The sequence below is a fragment of the Rousettus aegyptiacus genome, unplaced genomic scaffold (assembly GCF_014176215.1).
Source record: "Rousettus aegyptiacus isolate mRouAeg1 unplaced genomic scaffold, mRouAeg1.p scaffold_m13_p_10, whole genome shotgun sequence".
NCBI lineage: Eukaryota > Metazoa > Chordata > Mammalia > Chiroptera > Pteropodidae > Rousettus > Rousettus aegyptiacus.
In genome coordinates, this window is record NW_023416285.1 from 68,851,485 (window position 1) to 68,873,634 (window position 22,150).

A 22,150-nucleotide genomic window follows, 5' to 3' on the forward strand; every position below is an offset into this window, starting at 1 on the left:
GATATCTCGTTGACTCCATTTTGATGTACCGCAAATAACTGGTTCTGAATTATTGATAATATACTCAAACTTTATGACTATCTTACAAGGTTATTAGGTTCTTCATGTATTGATGCTCTTATATATTCTTCACAGAGGAATGATGGAGTCCAAACTCAACTTGTTAAAGATTTAAAACTATTCTAAGTATAAAATTGATAAATACTATATTAATAATTTATACTAATTTCACCTGAAGACAAGGTAAATCATATTTTTGAAGTAGCACATCATTATTTAATGCGCACAAAGGCTCGAACCCCAACTATTATTAATAGCTTTGTGTCCATTAGTAAGTTTTAATCCTCTATGAACCACAAAATTCTCTTTCGAAAATGAAAATACCAATCCCTCACTTGAGGTTAGAAGTGATAAAATACTCTTTTAGTAAACAGTCAATATTATGATAACATCCTCATTATTTTTACTGTTATTTCTATTTTTATTGTAAGTTTTCTGAAAAATACATTACCTGACTTCTAAGTCTAGAAGAAACAGCCTGTTTTTGTTTTTACAAAATAAAATTTTTAAGCTGAATTTTTGGTATTGTATAGATATCACAACAATCATGGATTTTAAATATATTATCTTATGTTTTGTTGTTAATACCTCTGTAGGCCAACAAATCAAATTCCTAGACAGATATGTAGTTTCTGAACTACTTCGTATGCCTTTATTTCTGTTCCAACCACTAATATGTATCTTGAGCATAATAAGCAAGACTACTGATATCACAATACTATATGCAGAGAAATCAAATTTTTGGTAATGTATATGTTGTCAAAAAAATTAGTAAGATGAATTATAGTACTAGATGAAGAGCCTTGTTTTCAAGGTTTCCACAAAGTGTAGACTCAGCTACTTTATTATCCTGACACTTTCTGTTAATGGTAACATGGTTCAATAAATTAAAACATTTTCTGGTGGCCTACACATCCATTATGTTAATGCAGGTATGGCAGCATAATCACAAAAGACACAAACTGTGGCAAGTTTGCTTGATTTATGCAAGGATGAGTTACAGACTATTTAATTCTATCTGGCTTTGCAGTATATGTTAATTATATGGTTCATTTTAATATAGGAAGAAAATAGTGAAATCAGATGTTATTAAATCAGGGGATATAAACAATAAACTTCCTTAGTCACCTGCTGAAATCAAATAAAAGAAAAACTTCAAGAGATTCAGTAATCATCAGGAAATAAGAAAGATGTTTTTCACTTCAAAAATGTATTTTAAATCCCTAGTAATTAAGTTTTCAATTTTGTTGTAATAATTGTTATATTTTTGGCCTGATTGCTAGATATAAAGGTTTCTTTTGCCTCTAAAACATTTCTTTTTAATTATCGGCATTTGAAAGAAAAAAACCACCATCACTTTTTTTTCTTAATAAAAGAGTACTCCTACACGAAATAAAGGACATTTTATGTATCTCAGTTCCCAAGGCCAAAGTCTTTAAAAAAAAGGAAAAGAAAAAAGAATGCTAGAAGGGATATTATAAAAAAGAGAAGACAAAACAACTGTTGGTGAGGATGTGGAGAAAAGAGAACACTATTGCACTGTTGGTGGGAATTTAAATTGGTTTAGTTATTATAAAATACAGTATGGAGTTTTCTCAAAAAATTAAAACTATCTACCCTACGATCTATCTGCTGCACTTCCAGGTACACATCCAAAGGAAATATAGACTGGCTATCAAAGAAATATATGCATTCCCATGTTTACTGCAGCATTATTCGCAATAGCCAAGATTTGAAAACAACCTAAGTCAATAGATGAATAGATTACAAATATAGGATGTATATACATATCTACAGTGGAATATTATTCAGCCATGAGAAAGAAGGAAATCCTGCTATTTATAACAACTGTGATGGTTGAAGACATCCAGAGAGGTCAGTCAAAGGCAAATACTGTACAATATCACTTATACATGGAATCTGAAAAAATCTGAACTCTGCAAAACAGAAAGTACAATGGTAGTTATCAGATGTTGGGGGACAGAGGAATAGGATAGATGTTATTTAAGGATACAAATTGAAACCAGCAAATAAATAAGTCCTGGAGATCTCATGCACAGTACAGGGTCTACAAATAACAATATTGTGCGAAGACAACTAGATCTTATTTACTCCCACTACAAAAAAATAATAATAAGTATATGACATGATAGAGGTGCTAGCTAATGGTACAATAGCAGTCATACTGAAATACATAAATGTCTCAAATCAACATCTTGTATACCTTCGACTTACACAATGTTATATTCCAACATTTTTCAATAATAAAAAAAGAATTCACATGTAGTCTTTTATAGTCCCAATTTTCTATTGAATTTATCTTTATTTTAAGTGGTGTTTAATTAATAACTAACTTTTTATTTCCAATTATATTATCATATTTCCAATGTATTAATTTCGTGTTGCTAGCTTGAGAAATTTTCTTTTATGTATCTATGTTCTTTCTTCACAGTACATAGACATCCTCCTCAAAGACATGTTAGAATACATGTCATACTCAAATGATATCTCAGAATTTAAGCATCTATAAAATGTTCTGAATATGTACCTTCTCCTTAATTTTACTTGTATGGTTAATAACTTGAAATTCTAAACATTAGATCTAGTAACAGGTAAAATAAAACTAAATCTAACTCTGTCTTGGGGAAATCAGAAGTTATATACTTTTGTATAACAGAATATTTATAAACAATCAATACATTATGTTTGGCTCTAAGAGAAAATGACCCTCATTCCTTTTATTAAAAATTAGGTCTGTTGCTAATATTGAATATATAGCAATGGTAACACTTAAAACAATAACTTAAAGTCAGAAGTTTACTTTCATTTAAGGAACAAATCTCCTTCAACAAATGAATCATATCACATAAAAACACACTATCTGAGTAGATAAAGGTAAGTAATTAACTTGACTATTAATTGGACTAGGACTTATCAGCCCATATAACTTTAAAAATGAAATGAAAATTAGGGAATTTCTCAGACACAAAAAAATAAAGAAATGAGTAGTCTAAGATGGATCAAACATTGCAAATACATTCACATGGATGCTACAATTAATCATTGTAAAGCAGATAATATGATAGTCATGCCTTAAAAAGAAAATGGCATATTTTTTTAGCAGCATGTGCTATTAGCATGATTAGGCCCAAATGTGAACAGAAGCAGTGCTTTTGATCTAACATGGAAGTGTAAAAACATAATATGAACAGAACCACTTTACAATGGAGCTGGAGCTGCCATCCCAGAGGAAATGCCTTGCATGTCTATGACTCCAATCTTTGAAATATTAAAACAGGACAAAATAATCTATGTGCTGAGCCTAAAGTAGCATTGTGCCCCCAAGGAACTGTTAGCAAACATAACAAGAAAAAACAGATATTATGACAATGGTAGACTAATGACTACAAGGCTGAAAACGAAATTTGCGTCACCGTGTTAGCTTATCTGCACTGATAGAAGTGTCTACCTTCTACTAAAGTAATTGTTCCCCTTCTTTTTCTCATAAAAACCCTTTGCTTTCATCTCTTAATCAGAACACCATTTGGGTTTCCACCTGAATCAGTGCTTCCTAAATAGCTATTCTTTTTAATACCCAATAAATGCTTGTTGCTTCTCACTCTCGCCTTTTATTTTTAGGTTAACAGTTAATTTAGTTGTCATTGTTGTTGTTGTTGTTGTTGTTGTTGTTGTTGTTGTTGAGGGAGGAGGCAGAGGAATTAGTCTTCTGCTCATTTTGTGATCAAGATGGTTAAGCATAAGATAGACCAGTATAAAAATTATGATGGGAAAATTAACAGAGAAGAAGAAACAGTTGTGACAATGTATGGTCTTCTATTTGGTTCATATTCTCATATGTAAGTATTATCATGTGAAATATACTATCATGTTAACAAGCAGCCAACATGAAAATTACTCAATAAAAGAGATTAAATTATAGTTCCATCCAACTATCAGATTAAAAGATGGTCTATTAATTTTTTATTGGTGCGGTAACAAATTACTACAAGTTTAGTGGCCTAAAACAACACAAATTTACTATCTTACAGAGTTGTAGATCAGAAGTTAGGGTAGGCTAGGGTTTCATAGAGCTGAAATCAAGGTGTTGGCAGGATGGCGTTCCTTCCTGGAGGTTCTGGAAAATAACCTGTTTCCAAAGTTACTCAAGTTGGCCAATTTAATTTTCTTGAGATTGTAGAATTGAGGTCCCTGTTTCCATACTGGGTGTCAAAGATCTGTCTTTGCTCCTAGATTTTGTCTGTTTTCTTTCTCATTCTTTCTATGTGTTCCCCTCCAGCAACAGTAGATCAAGCCCCTCTTATGTTTTCAACATCTCTGATTTCTCCTGCTTCCTCATCATTTTGACTAATTTAGAAAGTTCTCTTTCTTTAGGGACTCATATAATTAGACTGGTCTCAGTGAGATGATCCGAGATGATCTCACTACTTTAAGTTTCATAACTTTAATGATAACCATAAAAGCCCCTTTGTCATATAATGTAACATGTTCATAAATTCTAGAGATTTTAGTATAGATACCTTTTTGAGTTCACTCTGAAGATATATAGCAAAGTTCCTAGGTACATGTTTTTTAAAAAAGTGAAATTATCCAAATTACTCAAAATTGAATATTAGGTACATGTATAATACTTGCATATATTTAGATACATATATTGATATAAATGCATATGCACATATGTTTCTCCCAAATATCTAAGTTAGTGATGCCAAGTTACCTTTTCCATCTACTACCTAATTACTTCAACCCTAAATTTTACTTAAATGTGTATAGAAAAATTAAAACATATTTTAAGAATTCAAACATATTTAAGTTAACGGTTTTGATTTAAAAAGTCATCAAAGTAATCTTATTAGCAAAATATCAAGGAACTCTCATGATATCTACATTTGATTTTGTCCATTTTTTAAAATTAATATCAACTATGTAGTACATTGCTTAGACATTTATATGGTTTATGAAATGATCCTCCTGATTATCTTCCATCTGGCTCTACTGTCTACATTTAATTTTGTTCCTACTCCTCAACATAGACAATAATTGTTTCATTTTCTACAGAAGGAAACATTAGCTATTTATGAATTATGGTCACATTTTACTGCTTAAATCCAGAGAAACAACACTGTTTTAAAATAGGCCACATTACTTTGCATTTCTCTGCAGGAAATTCCAAGAAGAAATAAGAATAATTTTAGTTACTATAGCACTACCTACATCAAAATAGAATTATAATTATGTTGCAGGTGAGAAACTACTCAAAGTACCTGCAGAATATAGATAAAGTGGTTTATTGGCCATCCATTTCCCAGGCGGTTTAACTTAATTTGCAGAGTATGTATAATGCATATAAATCTAAATAGTCCTGAACTTTAGCCATTTAGAGAAAGCACACCTGAATCCTCCTTTAAGAATAAGTTTTGTAATACATTTTTTTTCTGTTTCTAATCATTATCACTGGGTATTTTAAAATCTATCTGGAAGCTCATATTGTTACTCTAAAATACTTACCGGGAATTTTTACTTTTCCAAGATTACTCTACATTAAAAGGAGTAATGATGCCCTGCGTGTGTGCCATGTCTAAAGATGTTTAAAATAGCTAGAAATATATAAATTCCCAGTCTGCATGATTACAGCAGGTAGGTAGCTCAAGTGAAGTGGAAAATTCCCACAGTATGAGACATTACATCTTTCTTAAAAAAAAAAAAGCGTCAAAAATAAAAGCATAGGCTGCCCATTCCTACGAAAGCATTTACGGTCTATATACTAAACTGTCACATAAATTTTGAGATATCGTGGCATTATGCCAGATGGGTTTGTTTATTAGCTCTGTTGATTATATATCATGTATGATTGGATGACAAGCAGCTTGTGGCTTAGAACACAAATATCAATGTAACAACAAGGAAATATGAAGCCAACTACCTTTTATAAATCAATACTAGCTATAATTCATTAATAGTTACAGAATGGCAAAATTGTTTTCACAATTCAGCTGATTATCCCTATGTGTTTAAGGTAAAATATCTACAAAAGTTGCATAATGCCCTATGTCATTCTTAATACTTAAAATAAACATTTCTTCAATTAAGCTATATAACAAAATAAAATAAAATAAATATTAAATTAAATATATTTTATCTGGAAGAGAATCTAAGTAAAGATAATAATTTTAATAGACTTATTTATAAGTCTAAAACACTGTTTTATGATTTATAATATAAGACTAAATTGAGTTGCATATGAGAAATAAATTTTCACACATTAGCCTTGACAATCATGTTAAAAATATAGAAATGTTTTATATAATTCAAAAGTATCCAAGAATCCCAGTAATACATACAAATAACACTTTTGGCTAAGTTTAGCCATTCCCATTTCCTTCTCAAGGATTTTAGAGGTAACATTAATTAAGGTTTATAATAAATATCTGTCATTAATAAATGAAGTGTAATTGTCAAACAGGTACATATTAAAAGGAAATCAAAGGAAATTATTTTTTTTCAATTGACTTGAGGCGACATTCATTAAACTCATCTTATTACTTTTAGCTTCTGCACTTACAGGCTTATTTCCTTGGCCGCTATAAATCTTTACCCAGATAACTAATGAAACAGAAATGTAATGCTTTAAGCTTTTTATTCTTTCTTCTTAAGATAAAAAAAATAAACTAGAGCATTCTTACTTTATTCAATCAATTAAAAAATAAAAATTCTATAAATAATCTAAATACATAAGAAGATTTAAATTTTTTAACTTAATTCTTATTTTTGTGCTAAATTAATTTGAGAACTGGAACAAAACAAAAAGCAGTTTTTACTTTCATACTTAAATAATGTGAAGAACATTTTTCCAAAGCAGTCACTGAGAATTTTTACAGCTTTCATTCTTCACTGCATAATTTGAGGGTGGTTTAGAATGTCTAACTGACAGAGTATTTATGGGTGTTATTTTATGATTGCTTTTCTAAATATTTACACAATTCAAAGCATTTTAAATGATTTTCTAATTTTAAATGTCTATAACCTTGAAATATGATTATATCTTTCTATTATTGGAGATTTTAAAAATTGAATCTGATTTAATATTACAGAATATTACATTTTAAGCTTAGTACATTACTCATAATTTTTCCTCCCCCTTTCTTTTTCAGGTCGCACAATTACCCTATCCTTACATAATTATATATGTAATTTATATATTTTATATATATGCATATATAAAATTATTTTATATTTTATATATATATTTTATATTTTATTTATATATTTTATATATATGCATATATAAAATATATAAATTGGTGATATACAAAAATATTTTTGTTATAAGAATTTATAGTTATAGGGACTGAGAAGTCTCAAGATCTGCAGTTGCAAGCTGTAGACCCATGAAAGTTGATGGTATAGTTCTAGTTTCAGTGCAAAGGCCTGAGAACCAGGAGAGCTAAATCTGCACAGTCAAGTCTGAATCCAAAGGCAGGAAAAGACCAATGTCCTGGCTCAAGGATAGGCAGTGAGTGTGAATTATTCTTTGCTCTACTTTTTGGTTCTATTCAAGTATTCAATGGGTTGGATGAGACCTACCAACATTATGGAGGGCAATTTGCTTTACTCAGTCTAATGACTGAACATTACTACAAAATGATGAAATTCTTTAAAGTAGTATAGACAGTGAGTAATAAAAACAGTATAACATATATTAATATTACAAATCAACAACTTTCATTTATACAAATGAATAGAAGACAGGAAAAGAAAACTCCAACTAAAAAAGCAGCAATAAGAAAATTGTAGGGATAAGCTTAAAAACCATATATCATGGCTTTAAATGTAAAACTTTAAAGCACTCATAAAGAACTTAAAATAATTGAACAAATTAAAAAGTTCTTGTATTTTTTTACTGTTATAATTAATGCAATTATCGGCACCAATTCTTTAGTTTTCATTGCTTCCTTATCCATGTCATGGCCTCATAGTTAGTGTAAGGTTCCTTCCCACTCCTTTGACATTGTGATTATTCTGTGACTTTCTTTGACCACCTATCTCTCTGCCCATCTACCAACACTGTAAGGACATATTCTGGCTAGACACCAGGTCAAGGAGAATAAGTTTTTTCTGGTTTCAAAGGTGCAATAAGCTTCTTTAAAAAGACTAAGCCTCAGAGCAGATAATATTATTTAGATAATATTATCAGAATACTAATAATTAAGTCCAATAAGAAAGACATATTCTAAAAAAATAGTGAATGTGGCTTTTGACAAAAACTAGATGTCCTCAGATACATAAAACCCTACAAAGTTTCAGAGAGAACTGTATGAACAAAACACTGTCAATTTAGACACAAAGAAAGAAAGAAAGAAAGAAAGAAAGAAAGAAAGAAAGAAAGAAAGAAAGAAAGAAAGAAAGAAGAAAAGAAAAGAAACAAACAAAAAAAATGGCTCTGGGCCTCAAAATTTCAGCTAGTAGGAAGTAGGCTGTGTATGCTGGCAGCCACAAAAAGGAATATAGGTTCCAACATTTGTTTTAGAAGTGGCCATGTAAGATGATAAGAAATGAAAACTTTTCCATGATGAAGCCAAGATCCTTGGAAACAGCCTCAGGAATTAGAACTAAATGACTAAGCAGGTAGTATTTACTACCCAAGATTTAAGGTACCAGGTAACATTTGCCCAGTATTTCAAGATTGATATAGACTAGTGACTGCTATGAATTTTTGATTGTTCCTTTTAAAAATGAGAGTGTATATTGTGTGTGCATTCTTTTCCTGTGTAATCCCTTTATATAGGGTATGTGCAGTATAGATTATTTTATTTTTGTTCTATGTACCAAGATAAATTGCATTCAGATCCAATGTAAATCAAAATATCTTAGATTTCAAACTTGATGTCATGATTGTATGAGACATATGGGATGGTGATGAGTGTGTTTTGCATGTGAAAATGACATAAATAATTGAAACCAAGAGGGCAGACTATAGCATAGTAAATGTTTTGCTCCAATATTGTATTATTTCTTCATTCACACCATTGGCATGGCCTCAAAGCAGTCATAGTGTACTTCCCGACCCTTTAGCTTTTAGCTTGACTATGACTTGATTTGGTCAATGTCATATATGTGGAAATGATAGTGTGCTAGTTCTAAGGCTAGTAATTAAGTGATCTTATGTTTCCACTTGCTTTCTTGTACTTCATGCCACTGCCCTGGAATGAAACACACAGTGTCTTTGTTCTGGCTGCTGTAACAGGAAACCATAGACTGAGTGACTTATAAATAACAGAAATTTATTTCTCAAAGTTCTAAAAGGTTGGCAAATTCAAGATCAAGCCACTGGCAGATTCAGTGTCTGATGAGGGTCTGTGTCTTAATTCAAAGATAGCTATCTTCTCACTGAGCTCTCACATGATGGAAGGGGTAAGGCTGCTCTCTGGGTCTCTTTTATGAAGACACTAATTCCATTCATGAGAGCTCCATACTCATGAACTAATCACCTCCTCAAGGATCCACTTCCTAACACCATCACTTTTGGGGGTTAGGATTTCAACATCTGAATTTGAGAGGACAGAAACATTCAGACTGATACCTAAGGAAAATGAGAAGAGTTGCCCAAAGCAACTCATAATTGATTTCAATTAGAAGTGTATCACTATAGAAGACAAACCCAGTCTGGAATCACTGAACAAGAATCATACAGATACATGAGAATATGTAATTTTGTTTTAAGTAACTAAGAGTAGAGATTATCATATAGCATTTTTTGTGGCAGTTTTCAGAAAAATAAAATGTCATTAAGATTTAGGTCCTCTTTATTTTCCAAAGTGAATGCACTTCCAAAAAAATACTAATTTTAGAAAATGAAGTCAGTTTGGAAACCCATGCTAACAATCATATGAGGGGGAAATTTGCAAGCAACTATCTTAGAGATTTTTTCAAAAGAAGAGCAAAACATGTAGACTAACTTATAATATACCCAAGTGTAATTAGACCAGTAATTGAAAGTGTGAAATTGCCATTCAAACAGATAGATAGATCGATGGAGCACAATTAAAAATACAGAGACGAATGAACATATATACAAAATTAAGGGTATAATTAAGGCAACATTTCAAACATCAGAATAATTACTTTTTTAAAAAGAAGACAATTGAAACATAGTAGTTCATATGACCTCTCTGAAGACATCAAAAGACCTATAAATTGATATATCTGTTAATTAACAGCAGCCTGTTTAATATTGCACCCACTTCTGAATGTTCTCCCTACTTTCCTTCTTATTACCCTTTGTCCTTCTCTTCTATTTCCCTGAAACTATATTCCTTCTCTTAATAAGGTGTTAACACATTATATTTTTGTCTCAGTCTCTATTTTCTAGGCAATCCAGGCTAAGATACAGAAAAAAAATTTTTTTTTACCATTATAGATAGAAAATATTTTGTCTTTTAAATTAACAAGACAAACAAACAAAAACTCATAGACACAGACAACAGTTTAGTTGTTACTAGAGGGAAAGGGGGTGGAGGGTAGTAGACAAGAGTAAAGTGGATCATTATATTGGATGAAAGGAAATATAATTTTGGGTGGTGAACACACAGTGTAATATACATATGATGTATTATTAAATTGTACACTTGAAAGCTATATAATTTTCTAACCAATATCATTCCAATAAATTAAATAAGTAAAATAATTTACTATGCAGAAATTTTTAATTTTTATACTATCAATTTATCATAAGAAGTTTTCTTTAAGAAATATGATTTGAAATGAATTTTTTATTGTATCAAATGTCTTTTTAATGAATGAATAAATACTATGATTTCTTCCCTTTGAAATACTATAGTGGATTAGATTAATGATTTTCTAATATTGAAACATATTTTAGTCCTTCAGTGAACTCATCTTGATTTGATATTATTATTTTAATATACCAATGAATTGTAGTTGATATTATTTTATTTTAAGAGTTTGGTACTGATAGTTATATTAGAAATTATTTTTTTTGTATATTTGTCAGTTTTCATTAATAATGATATCCTAGATTTAGAAAGAAAGAAATTTTGATTTTTGCGTATTCAGTGTGGCTTTTCTCAGCATCTATTTTCTATTTCCTTTCGTTTGCTTATTCTCTGAGAGAAGGCTGAATATGTCACTGGTTTTTAAAAGTCCTTAAATAATAAACCTATGGAAAGTCTGAGGGGAAGAAATAATAATTAAAAACTTCTTGGGATAAGAAATTATACAAGTAACCTCAGACTACTGCCCATCTTCCTTCCTTAAGAATGCATATGATGGGAGCAGATCCAGCTGGTTGAAGAACTAATGTCATCTGCTTGACTTGTGTCTGGCTCTTTATTAATTCCACACTCAGATGGTGAAATAGATTCATTTTTTTGTCCATCTTCAAACTCCAATAATTTGAGACTTCAGTTTACATTTAGATGAAAGGAAACTTGCTTCAGTATTTGTTAATTATACATCATTCGGGCTTACATAATTACAGTAAAGTTCTGTATTGAGGTTTAACAGCAAAGTTCTGGCCAGTAATCATTACCTTGTCTTGTTCAGTTAGCTTTAACCTCTTACAATGGTGTGTATATTTTCTTACAAACCTCATATGGAGTGATGATTGGCTGAGAGCAGGACTGGGGAATTTGGGAGCCTCTTAGCCAGATGCCATAGTAATGCCAACTCATTCTCACCAGCATTTCAAATATTGAAGTACCTAATTACTAATCTTTCTTATATAGTAACTCATTCCACTCTCTCCATAATACAAAATTTGCCTTTGTAAATGAAGATCTGTTTTCCCCTTCTTGGCCAGTATTCTGTAGCTTTAGACTAGCTACAATAATCAATCAATTCTGTATATCTTTTTAGGTCCTCAAGGTAAGTATATGGTTTACTTTTTTGTTGTCTGTTTTTGTTTTCTTTTGAGATACCATAATAGGAATAAATAAGACAAAACTGCCACAAAAGTGCTACACTATATATTCCAGAACAGGGGTCCCCAGCCCCTGGGACACAGACAGGTACCTGTCCATGGTCTTTTAGGAACCAGGCCGCACAGCTGGAGATAAGCAGCGGGGGTGAAGCTTCATCTGTATTTGCAACCGCACCCCTGTTCTAGCATCACCACCTCAGCTCCACCTCAGATTATCAGGCATTAGATTATTATAATTTGAGACTGGTCTCTGGTGCCAAAAAGATTGGGGACCACTGCTCAGGAAGAAGGTGTAATTGTCAGGTGATTTAAAAGCATGTATAACATCTACACTTTGAATTTATATTGCCAGTGGCAGGCTTTGTTTTTGTTTTGTATTTTTTAAACAAAATTTATTATTGTATAAGAAAATATTACTATGATAAAATATATAGCTCATAATCCCACCATCGGATAATCAATTAAACTTTAAAAGACCAGCAAAGTCATACATATCCAGTAGATCTTTGAATATCATTTCATTAAATGTCGTTTCCTTAGAACATTAGTGAAATGCCATAAGATAATACCAATTAGCTTATTGTAAAATTGATTTTGCTATATATCATTTTGTTTAGTCACAGAAACTACCAATGAGGTTAAGTGAGTCCTTACTATACAGTATACGAGTAAAAAAAAGAGTTTAACACAAATGAAAGAAAGCAAATTACATGCAAGGCCCTTCTCCTGATACCTCTATTTTTGTACCCATGCTCACTCCTTAAAAATTACCTCAATCAACAATTTAGAGATATAATTGACACATGGCATTGTGTAAGTTTAAGGTGTACAATGTGTTGATTTTGTCTATTTATTTATTGTGAAATTATCATGACATTGGGTTAATTAACACCTCTCTCCCTTCACATAATCACTATTTCATTTTTGTGATTAGAATACATTTAAGACCTACTTTCAAATATATCATACAGTATTGTCAACTATAATCACCCTGCTATACATTAGATCTCCAAAACTTATTCATCTTATAACTAGAAGTGGGTGCCCTTTGATCGACATCTCCCCATTTCCCCCATCCCCATTCCCAGCCTGGCAATCACCATTCTGTTTTCCGTTTCTATGAGTTTGGCTTTTGGGGATTCCACATATAAGTAATATCATATTGTATTTCCCTTTGTCTGATTTGTTTCACTGAGTATAACACCCTCAAGTTCCATCAACATATTGCAAATGATTTCCTTCTTTTTATGTCTGAATAATATTCCATTGTGTATGTGTATGTATATACGTATACATACACACATATTTACGTATATATATACCTGTTAGGTGTATACATACATGCACACATATAATCTTATATATATATATATATACACACACACAAACACACATATATATAATGTTATATATATGTGTGTATATGTGTGTATAATCTTCATTCAGCCACTGAAGAACACTTAGGTTGTTTCTTGGTTATTGTAAATAATGCTGCAATGAACATGGAGCACAGATATATCTTTGAGACTCTGATTTTACTTCCTTTGGAGATACACCCAGAGTGGGATTGCTGGATCATATGGATCATATGGTCATTCTGTTTTCAATTATTTGAGGAACCTCTATGCTGTTTTTTTTTTTTTTTATTCTGGCTCTACCAATTAACATTAGTAATAGTGCACAGGGTTCCCTTTTCTCTACATCCTTGCTGACATTTGTTATCTCTTGTCTTTTTTTTATAATATCCATTATAACAGGTGTGAGGTGGAATCTCGCTGTGGCTTTGATTTGTATTTCCCTGATTCTAGTGATGTTGAGCATCTTTTTATAGACCTGTTGATCATTTTTATATGTTCTTTAAAAAAAGGTCTATCCAAGTCTTCTGCTCATTTTAAACCAGATTATTTGTTTTTAAGGTTTGTTTTTTCACTATTGAGTTGTATGAACCACTAATATATTATATATATTAAACTTTGGATATTCATTTATCCGATATATAATTTGAAAATATTTCCTTCCATTCTGTAGGTTGCCTTTTCATTTTTTGATTGTTTATTTTGCTGTGCAGAGGATTTTTAGTTTAATGTAGTGACATATCATATGATCTGTCCATGAAAATATTCTATGTGACCTTGAGAAAAATGCATATTCTGCTGCCATTGGATGAACTGTTCTGTATATGTCTATTAGATTCATTTGATCTAAAGTTTCATTCAAGGCCAACATTTTCTTATTGATTTTCTTTCTGAATGAATTCTTCATTGTTAAAAGTGGGATACACACATCTCCTACTATTGTTGTGTTGTCTGTTTCTTCCTTTAGATCTATTAGTATTTGCTTTAGGTGCTCTGATATTGGGTGCATAAATAATTGTTAGATCCTCCTGGTAAACTGACCCATTTATCATTATATAATGATCTTATTTGTCCTTTGTCACAGCTTAGAGTTAAGGTCAATTTTGTCTGATATAAGTATAACTACCCTTGCTCTCTTTTGTTTTCCACTTTCATGGAACATCTTTTTCTATTCTTTCACTTTTAGCCTATATTTTCTTAAAGTGGAAGTGTGTCTCTTGCAGTCAGTACATATTTGAGTCTTCTTTTTTATCCATTCATCTATTTGTATTTAGAATGATTACTGATAGGTAAGGACTTAGCAATAACTTCTTTTTAATTGTTTTCTAGCTGTTTTGTAATTTTCTTGTTCCTTTATACCTCTTGCTGGCTTCCTTTATGAATCGATGATTTTCTGTAGAGGTATGCTTTGCTTCTTTTTTCTTTATTTTTTTTTGTGTAATGAATGAGGATTTTGCTTTGTGGTTATAATGAGGTTTACATAAAACGCCTTATAGATATAACTGTCTATTTCATGCTAACAACATTGATTGCATACACAAACTCTACCCTTTTACTTTCTCTTTATTATGTTTTCGATTTTCACAATTTACCTTTTCATGTTGTATATTCATTGACAAATTACAGTAGGTATGTTTTCATTACCAGTATGTTGTTGATTTTTAAATGTTCTCATATTGCTAATTAGAGTCCTTTCACTTCAGTTTGAAGAACATCCTTCAGCATTTCTCGTAAGGTGAATATACTGGTGATGAAATTCTTTAGTTTTTGTTTATGTAGAAAGGCTTTATCTCTCTTTATTTTCTAAAGGTTGATTTTGCCAGGTAAGTATTCTCAGTTGGCACTTTATTATTTTTCTTTCAACACTTTGAATGTGTCATTCCACTCTCTCTTGGCCTGTGGTATTTCTACTGAGAAATCACAGATAAACTTATTTATGTCACTGATAAACTTAATCCATTTTAAGTTACATACTTTTTTTTTTCTTGCTGCCTTTAAAATTCTTACTTTGTCTTTGATTTTTGATAATTGTATTACAATGGGTCTTAGAGAAAATCTCTTTAAACTGAGTTTGTTTGGAGATCTATGAGCTTCATGAAATGGATATCCAAATCTGTCCCCAGATTTGGGAAATTCTTAACCATTATTCCCTTAAATGAACATTCTGCTCCTCCCTGTCTTTTCCTTCTCAGACTGCAATAATTACAGATTGTTTCTTCTGGTTGTATTATATACATCATACTGGCTTTCTTTGTTTCTGTTTTGTTTTGTTTTGATTTTTTCTTCATTCTCCTTTGACTAGTTAATTTCAAAGATACTGTCTTTTAATTTGCCTACTTTTTCTTCTGCTTGATCCATTCCACTGTTGATGCTTTTTATTGTATTTTTCATTCATTGTATTTTTCCATCCTAGAATTCTGTTTGGTTGAGTTTTTTTAAATTATTTTTATCTCTTTGTTAAAATTATCTTTCATTTGGGTGTTGTTTTCTTGATTTTGTTGGGTTATCTTTTCATGTTTCCTTGTAGAGCATTAAACTTCCTTAAAATTCTTAAGGTTCTTTTACTCTCACTCTGCCTGGCCTCTTCTGTTATTATTTTTTATTCTCCAATGGCAGTGAAAGCAGAGACAGAGACAGTGCCAGCCATGTGGGCTGTAATGAATGATCTTTCAGACTGGAAATAGGACTTCAGGTGAACCTCTTCCCTCAGGAATGTTGGGATCATAGCCATGCAGGATCAGCAGTCCCTACCATGGACCCCAAAAGGAGGATGAGGCTTGGAGAGTTATGGAGACCCAGATTGCAGCAGCAGTGGGTCTACCTCCCAGAATCTCCACTCTAAAAGACTGTATGTAGCTTGAAGAGTTTCATTTGGGGATTAGGCCAACACACTGATCCGGATTTAGAGACACAGACTGCCCAGGATGCAGAGTAGGTTGGAGGGGAGGGCAGGAAGGACAGAGCAGCAAGATGGGCAGTAAAATCAAGCCCAGTGAGTTCCTGGAGGTGGTTGATCCGTGCCACCCTCTCATTCAGGAGGAGACTGCTAGTTATAAGCTGATCATGACCATGGATGTCAAACTGGGTCAGATGACCTTGTAAGACTTTCTCATTGCTCCAGGGGAGCTGTCCAAGACCTTTCCCTTTGCTATCATATTTGATGCCAGCTCTAAGCAGGTATCAATGCTTTCGAGTAAATCTTCTCTCGTATCTCTTGCTCCAAGAGCAAGTAATACCTGGTCCTGGTCTTCTACTTGTACTTTTACAAGGAGGAAATTTGAGACCTGCTTTCCAAGAAGCCTGCTAAGAGGCTAGAGCTGAAAGAAAACTCTGAGGCATCTAAATCAAGGATCTTTCCTTTATCGCCATAAATGTCAAGGAAATTAAGCAGCATCTGATGAACCTGGGGAACCAGACCTATACATGATTCAAGTTAACTCCTGCTTTCATGCCATCTTTGTTATCATTGTGGAATACAGTGAGTATGGTTCTGATGGCCAGGACCACATCCACTTGAACAAGTTCAATATGGTGGACCTAGCAGTAAGAGGAGGAACAAATCATCCCCCTACACAGCCTGAGGGATGGCCACACAGTCCATGGGTAGTGGTGGCAGTGGAGGAGACAATGGTGGTAGAGAGAAGCCTGAGGAAGCCTCCAAAATCAGCCTGTCACAGTCTGCCCTTGGCAACATCGTCACTGCTTTGGTGGGCAAAAGAACACTCATATCCCCTAAAAAGACCCCACACTGGCCTGGCTGTTTAGAACTCTTTGGATGGGAATGCCATGGTGGCAACACTGGGGTCAGTTTCTTATAGCTATACCAAGAGCCTTTCCACCCCATACTTTGCCAAAAACCAAGCCAAGAACATCGAGAACAAGCCATGAGTGAAAAAGTACCCTAGGACACACTGCTGCAGGAATTCCAGGAGAAAATTGTCTGCCCGAAGTCCCAAGTGGAATCAATGCTGGGGAAGTGGTTCCAGAAGAAGAGGAGCAATAGAAAAAAGGTTGTGTCAGCCCCACTGGGGTACCATGAGAAGCAGTGATCGAAGACAGGTGACTGAAAGTAAGATGATAACAACAATAACCACCCACCCAGGATCTTTCTTAGGTGGTGACTGTATGGGCAACATCCATATGGTATAATACTGAAGTATTATACATGAAATAATGAAGAAAGATCTCTTTATGCCTTCTTCAAGGATATATAGTAGTGGGTGTCTTTGTGTGGAGAACTTATCCACAGCAGCAATGGGAGTGGCTGGAGTTTGTCATGTCTGAATGTTGGATGATGCAATGGTCCACTCAGCCTGAGTTTGTCTCTCTGATTACAGTTCTCCAAGAGGCCCCAGAGAGAGGCTCCTGAAGGCAGAGAGAGGCTAACAGTCTCTGCTGGTAGAGTGGTCATTTTGGCCATTATGTTTTAAGGCAGCAGTCCCCAACCTTTTTGCACCAGGGACTGGTACTCCTATGAGACTCTAATGCCTGATGACCTGAGGTGAAGCTGAGGTGGTGATGCTAGTGCTGGGGAGCAGCTGCAAATACAAATGAGGCTTCACTTCCGCTGCTCACCTCCTGCTATGTAGCCCAGTTCCTACTAGGCCATGGACCAGTATTAGTCTACAGCTCAAGGCTTGGGGAGCCCTGGTTTAAGGCATTCCTCTATAGCAGCCTCTCCTTCAGATTCATCTGAACTCAGTCTGGCTCTAGGACAGAGGCTGAATTCTGGGAAGGTGAGCAGGAAGAGAAAGACCACAGCCCTCTACTTAGGAATCTGCCTGGAAAGCCCAAATGTCAGTGACCATGTCCACTCCATGACTGATCCACTGACCCAGAGTCAAGACATCGAACTACACCAGCAGTGCTTTGCCTCCTTTGTCCCTACTGGGCTCTCGACCCTAAGGGAAAACAGTAGAGTGCAAATCTATTTACAGAGTAAGGCAGGTAGGGCGTGTTCTCACTGACTTCTGGAACACCTTCCCTGAGAAAAAGGTGTCCAATACCGCTGAATCTCATCTTTGTGGGGATGTCATTGTGTAATTTGTGGGTGGTGGGTTTTGGGGTTTTTCTTGTTGTTATTTTACAAATTTACTTTGACATTTGAGAAGAAGAAAATTGGTTTTGTTGTCAACTTCGTAAAGTTCTATCTCTCCTTTGTAATTACATAAGGAAATGAAATGGAGTCACGAGAGGAAGTGAGAGCACAAGCTTATGCCTGTATTAATAGAGGAGGTTTCTCAGCCCTGGATCTGTTGCCAGGCGACCCGAGCTGGAGGCACTAGTGGTTGGAGTGCTGGCATCTAAGCAGATGCAGTCACTGAGGGAGCGTCCTCAAGCCCTGGCAGTATTGCTGCTGCAGATAGGGTGGGAAGCTGGTTGGCAGTATGCTGAGCTTCCTTGGGTTGGCTGCGCATGAGGCCGTTCTCACAGATCTGGTGGCAGAACCTATTCTTGTATGTATGAGTACTGTAGTGTGGCCTCCAAGTGCAGGAACTTCTTGCTGCAGAGCTGCAAAGGGCCTTTCAACTGTGCGAGTTGTCAGGTATGAAACTCTTGCAGCCTACATCATGGCACATGGCACATGTACTTTCTCTGCAGAGACTGGAGGTCTGCACAACTTTAACCACAGAGGGTGAGGGTTAGGGAGTGGATGAGCTTTTTCTGAGCCCAAATGTTCCCTCCCCAGGGGCCCGAGCTACAGTTCAGACTCCAATCTTGACTTAGAGCTCAAGTTTGTTCCACTTGGGACTGGGGAGATGGGGTGCAAGTGGCAGGGGCTCCTCTTTATGGGTCAGTACAGGGGGTCCTCTTTATGGGTCAGCCTAGCTCTCTGTGTTCTGCAGGAGTGGGAACCAGTGCTTGCTGGTCGAAGTCAGCCACAATCCTTAACACCAGGAAGAAGGAGGTTCTGTCCCTATCCTTTCCATAGTAGCCCCACTAAAGCGCAGCTTGCCTCAGGGCCTCCCCATCTTTGCCACCAAGAAGCCGGAGTGGTTGTGAAACAAACAGAATAGACTTCATTTATAAAATAAGTCCTGGGGATGTAATGTACAGCATGCTGACTATAGTTAATAATACCATATCATCTACTGAAAGTTGCTGAGAGAGTAGATCGTCCAAGTTCTTGTCACAAGGAAAGAAAGCATGTATTTTGAATTCTTTATCAGATAAATCACAGATCTCCATGTTTTGGGGATCAGTTCCTGGAAAATTATTGTGATCTTTTGTTGGTATTGTATTTTCTTGATTTTTTATGTTTCTTGAAGTCTTGTGTTGCTATCTTCAAGTTTGAAGTAACAGTCATTTGTCCACTCTTTATTGAGTGACTTCAGATGAGAAATATTTTCTATCATCTCTTCTAGGAATTCTGAGGCTTTCTCAGACTTTCAGTGGACACCTGCTCCACACTTCTTGCTTCTTCTTATGGAAGAATTCTTCAGCGTATGTGCCTTCTCTCCATCCTATAACACAACAGACCCATTTTAGACAGCCTCCCTTTCGGTTTCCCAATGGTGATGCTAAAGCTCAAATTTATGGTCTCTTTCTGGCCCGTAGATTGAAGCTGATTATCTGTATGTGCTCACTAACCATCTGCCAAAGCTCTTTCTCACTGCTGTCAGAAGTGTGCACGGGGAGCTTGCCATATAATTTGTAGTATACGTGGGTGAAATGCACAGAGCACTGGGGATATGCATGGCTCAGTTGGGAAGAACCATGGGATAGGCATCCCCAGCGGTTCCTGGGCAGACTTCTCGATGGCATCTACAATGAAGTTAGCAGAATTCGAATCTGCATTCCTTTAATGCCCTCTGAGACGTCTATCTGCCACTTTCCCAGCATCATCTGTACCTCAAGTGAAGCAGCACACAACTCAGAACTCTGAATGGAGTAAAAAAAGAAATGGGCCTCTTTGGCTGCCAGTCACAGGCTGGGGAATCTGGGTGCCAATTCATATGCTCTCATTTTTCCCATGTGAGAATTATGGGCCAAAATGGTCTCTTTTTGTACTAATTTCTCCTGCCTTGGGTTGTGCAGGTAAAGTCAAACTATTCCTCTTACACATTTTAATGCATCCAAACATAATTTTTCTGCCTTCAACAGTGTGCTGGAATTACTTTACTGGGCTCCTGGACTCTCATAAAGGTTTGCTCATTCATGTTTAATTGTCTAATTCCTTGTTCTCAGGAGCTCCCAGACCATGCTGAGAGAAGCTGGAGCCAGTTTACAGGCCACTGCAGGATCCACAGACAGGACCCAGGTCTGTACGCCTATTACCTGAAGCAATTTATGATGGTCAATGTGGTCTGGGTTTCTTTGACACTGAAGTTCTAAAAAAAAGACAAAAAAAATACACATTTTGGGTTTCCTTATTAAGCCTGTGCTTGAATGAACACCATTCACTTGAATTATACTCATAACCATTGAAATTAATATTCCATGGAGCCTTAAAAACAAAATAAAAAAACTTGAATAAAAAAAATTTTTTTTGAAGGAAGCAATAGTCTTATCAGTAATTACCCTTAAATATAATTATATTATTTGAAATCAAAGTGTATATTTAATGTTCCTTTTGTGTTTCCTATTTGTATAATCATCATTGGCTACATACAGATTTGAGTAAAACTGGTAAATAATTTTAAGTGTTCCATTGTCATTGCTTCAATATTACTTTTAATGCATTATGCTGATAGAATATGTTAGGCATTATTCAGTGTGTTGATGATTTTCCTTATTTTAGGATGATATTTTTTAGGATGATATTTCCTATTTTTTTAGATAAAGATGATATTCTTTATTTTATTCTCTTCGACAACAGAAGAAATAAATAACGATGTTACTATAACATATATTTCCTAATGTGTTTCTTCTGACCAATTAATGAACTGTCCAGGTATATTCGTTGCATGCATAATTATAATGTTGGCATATGATATTTACTTCATGAGTTAGAGCAAAGTATGTCACCTGGAATATAACAATATGCACTTTGGCCTTCAAAGCAATCTTTGCAAAAGACTCAGAAAACCCTAAGGCTCTTACACTAATTGTACATGAAATGCAGCTATTATATTTGAAAGGTTGTTCTGCTTCTGGACAATTTTTTTTTTAATCTAATGTTAAAACAGGACTTCAATACAAAGGCTGGAGTTTAGGTACTCAAATAAACACACAGAAAATTTCATGAATTTTGCATATGCTTTAAGTATTTGTATATAACATTAAGATACGACCTTAAATTGTTAAAATGTGTTAGTTCAGCTCATTTCTCCATTTAAGCACATGACACATACTCGATATATGTTGGCTATGTGATTTTAATTACTTTTCCTCTAATAAATATGCTCTGAATTATCATTTTTCTATTGTAAATTATAAGTTATCTTGAGTTATACCATATATACATGTTATATTAAATTATACATATATTTATAATCCATTAAAATGTTATTACATTCTTCTATTAGGTAAATTTGTTTTTCCATATATATATATATATGTGTGTGTGTATATATATATATATATATATATATATATATATATATATATATCTCAAGTGAATGTGTGGCTCTTTGTGAAAAAGTTTGTTTTATTGCTTAAATTTGGTTAAAAATGTAATGTGCAGAATGCTGGCCTTTGTACAAATTTAGCACTTGATGAAAAATAACCTTTATTATTTCTGTCTGCTGATAGAAATTCCTACATGTTTCCATTGCAACATGAGCTTCTGCTTAAGCATAGTTCTTGGGAAAATAGAAATATGAAAAGCAAAATGAGA

General features: G+C 34.1%; 1 pseudogene; it reads left to right on the plus strand.

The window, feature by feature from the left end:
* The first annotated feature begins 16,341 nt into the window (after positions 1–16,341).
* LOC107518841 lies at positions 16,342–17,420 on the plus strand (annotated as a pseudogene).
* The last annotated feature ends 4,730 nt before the right edge of the window (positions 17,421–22,150 follow it).